Genomic DNA, 3,577 nt, shown 5'->3' with positions numbered 1-3,577 from the left:
CGGTCGATGTGTGGAGTAATAGTAGTAGATGCTGGCAGGAGTCGGTCTACTTGTCACGGATGTGATGCCTATATACATGATCATGCCTAGATAATCTCATAATTATTCGCTTTTCTATCAATTGCTCGACATTAATTTGTTCACCCACCGTAATACTTATGCTATCTTGAGAGAAGCCTCTAGTGAAACCTATGACCCCCGGGTCTATCTTTTATCATATAAGTTTCCAATCTACTTTTATTTGCATCTTTACTTTTTTCATCTATATTATAAAATACCAAAAATATATTTATCTTATCATACTATCTCTATTAGATCTCACTTTCGCAAGTGGACGTGAAGGGATTGACAACCCCTTTATTGCGTTGGTTACGAGTTCTTTGTTTGTTTGTGTAGGTGCGTGGGACTTTTGAGGAGCCTCCTACTGGATTGATACCTTGGTTCTCAAAAACTGAGGGAAATACTTATGCTACTATTGCTGCATCACCCTTTCCTCTTCAAGGAAAACCAACGCAAGCTCAAGACGTAGCACCCCTACCTGACAGGCCAATTGTGAGAATCAGGGCTCCGCGGGCCCAAGAAAGGTTCAAACTCTAGGGTGTAATCGCAGTACCTCGCTTCACCCTGCCTGCTACTCCCTACTCCATGACGAAGCTCCGGCGTGCCCGAGACAAGGAAGAGAAACAAAGAACATCGCAGTTTCAGGTTTGGGCCACCTTGCGGTGTAAGACCCCACTCCTACTTTGTGGTTTGATTGCCTCATGAGGGAGGGTGAGTATGAGAGTACAAAGGTGGGCTCTTGCTAGCTCTTGTTGGTCGAGCCGATCAGGATCCAATCCCCCTGTAAGGTGGTGCCTCCTCTCTCTTTATACTTGGCCCGGTCCTCTTCCCCCAAAACACTAGGCGGGAAGGGTGCCCACAATGGCCAAATTCGAAGGGGAATAGGAGTACAACTTATCTCACAAAAGTGGTCTTCGCCTGCCAAAGCTCCATGCCATGACGTGCTGGTGGGCTCGGCGGTGACGTCCATGTTGACAAGCCCGCCATCTTGATCTTCTAGCACCGAAGTAGCAACCTTTGGGATCGCCTTAGGAACCCACGAGCTGGCGCTACTCCCTTAGCACCAAAGAGGAAGGTTTCACCATCCATGCTCACTGGCACGGCTCCTAGCGACGCTTGTCGTGGCTCGCGACACCCAAGTGCAGTGCGAGGATAGCCTTGGCATACCTGCCCGCGAGGGGCCTCCAAAGGTAGCTTCAGGAGGCTGCCCTGCACAAGGTCCTTGGAGAGTCCGTAGCGACGTGCGCCATGCGAGGCGGGGGCCCTCGCGACGGCCCTTCTTGTGAAGTCTTGGAAATTGGTTGTGCTGGGCCCACAGCATGCACCGCGTCTTGGGCCACAGGCAGATGGGCCTGGGCACCCCTAGTCCCACGGGCCCGATAGGCTTCATGCATGAGGGAAGCAATTCGTTAGCACGTTGTTTGGTTGCCTCCGTCATTGGTGTTACACAAACAACACATTGTTTGGTTGCAAATGGCTAAAGATGTGTGATTACCACTTTTTAGTAGTGGTGACCTTACCATACACACACTGAACATTGCCTTGTCCTAGCTAGGAAACAAACGGTAGTTTATCCTAACTACTAGCAAATGACAGTACAAGTTATTGAGAGCCAATATGGCTGAATAGGGGACAGTTCAATTATGCCAACTAGGTGGAAATTCACCCTCTTCATGACTTCTTCGTCTTCGTCTTCGTCTTCGTCTTCATCTTCGTCTTCCTCTTCGTCTTCGTCTTCGTCTTCCTCTTCGTCTTCGTCTTCGTCTTCCTCTTCCTCTTCCTCTTCCTCTTCCTCTTCCTCTTCCTCTTCCTCTTCCTCTTCCTCCTTCCTCTTCCTCTTCCTCTTCCTCTTCTTCTGCTTGACCTGGGTACGGTAAGGGTGGAATGGCTTATGATCCAGGATCTTGAACCTATTCTTCAGAGCTCCAAATGCCCTCTCAACCAGAACTCTAAGGTTGGAGTGTGTGAGATTGAACAACTCGTGAGGAGTCCTAGGATAGTTCCTACCAGAGAACTCGTTCAGATGGTACCTGGTTTTTCCTAAAGGGTGGAAGAACACCAGGCCGACATGCATAACTAACATTTCCTAAGTAGAACTTGCCATCAGGGATGTTGATGCCATCATGATGACTCATGCTGTCACTAAGAATGTTAGCATCATGTGGTAATCCTTCCCAGCCAGCTATCATATATGTGAACTTCAGATCAAAGTCAGCAACAGTACGCACTTCAGGCTTGTGTAGTGCTTCTCACTCTATATGATGCAGGTTGTGACCTCGGCACTTTGGCAGTGACATGAGTACCATCTATTGCCCCAATGCAATCCTGAAATGGCATTACAAGATGTTGTTATGGCTACAGCAGAACACTAACAACACATCAAGGGATGAGCTACATATTGTCAGTGCTCACCTTGAAGTATGGATACCATCTTGGGCTAGTGCGAATCTTGGTAGGAGTCCTGCCGGTTGGCGACCTAATCATCTCTGCTCTGAGCTCCCCAACAGTATAGAGCACTTGCTTTTGAAGTGCCTGGAGATGGTCTCCATTGATCTCCTGAAGGTGTTGTGTGCAACCCTGAACCTCTGGTTATGACCAATAACATGGAGGAACATGGCTACTTTCTTTTCCACGGTGGTGTGGGTGCTACCTTCTAGCAGCCCCCTGCTCCTGAACGTCTTCACAAGCCTGGTGAAAGGTGCTCTTTTCATTTGAAGCATCCATAGAGCATCTGTGTCGTTGCAGTTGTAGATGCAGTTCAGATTCGCTATCCTCCCCTGATCTCGGATTACCATCGGACCATACCGGATGAGAGGTTTGCCATTCCGATGAACACATCTTATGGACCAACATAATCCCGGCCAGAACCATAGCTATCAGTGTTGTTGCCTGAATTAGAAGCTTCATCCGTTCACTCACAACCTAAGTGACATCCATGATGCGGTCATCAATGGCGCAATCGACCCTAAACGCTCCTACCGAACGATCTATCAGAGGAGGGGGAGGGGGTAGCTTACCAGCTTCGGGGTCGGGGGAGACATGGCCGAGACGAAGATGGCTGGACGAAATCAAAGAAGAAGGAAAGAAGCAGCTGCCGTTGCCGGGGAGTGCTGCTGCCGACGCCGCCGTCGCAGCTACAGATCTGAGTCGGCCCCGCATGCGGTGCCAATGATAGATGAGGGCTTGTCCTAGAGCCAGGGGTGAGCGAGTAAAAGGGGTGGTGATGGTATATTTCGCGCCATCTGGCCTCCATCGAATTCCCCTCCGTCCATCTCCGACCAGACCCCCCCTGCAACGTGCCCTACACCGCGTCTTCCTTTTGCGCCCGACTCAGCCTGACTCGCTGGAAACGGACGATTCGAGCGTTGCCAGCGAGCCAGACTCTGGGGTGCTTTAAGTTCCGCCCCGATGGAAGCCAGGCTTGCTTGCACGCAACCACAAACGGCCCACTATCATCCCGCCCAGACCTGATTGGGTTGTATGCAGCCCACCATACGCATCCCAAGGCTAGGGGTGG

This window comes from Triticum aestivum, chromosome 6B, assembly GCF_018294505.1.
Source record: "Triticum aestivum cultivar Chinese Spring chromosome 6B, IWGSC CS RefSeq v2.1, whole genome shotgun sequence".
NCBI lineage: Eukaryota > Viridiplantae > Streptophyta > Magnoliopsida > Poales > Poaceae > Triticum > Triticum aestivum.
This window is presented reverse-complemented; position numbering follows the sequence as displayed.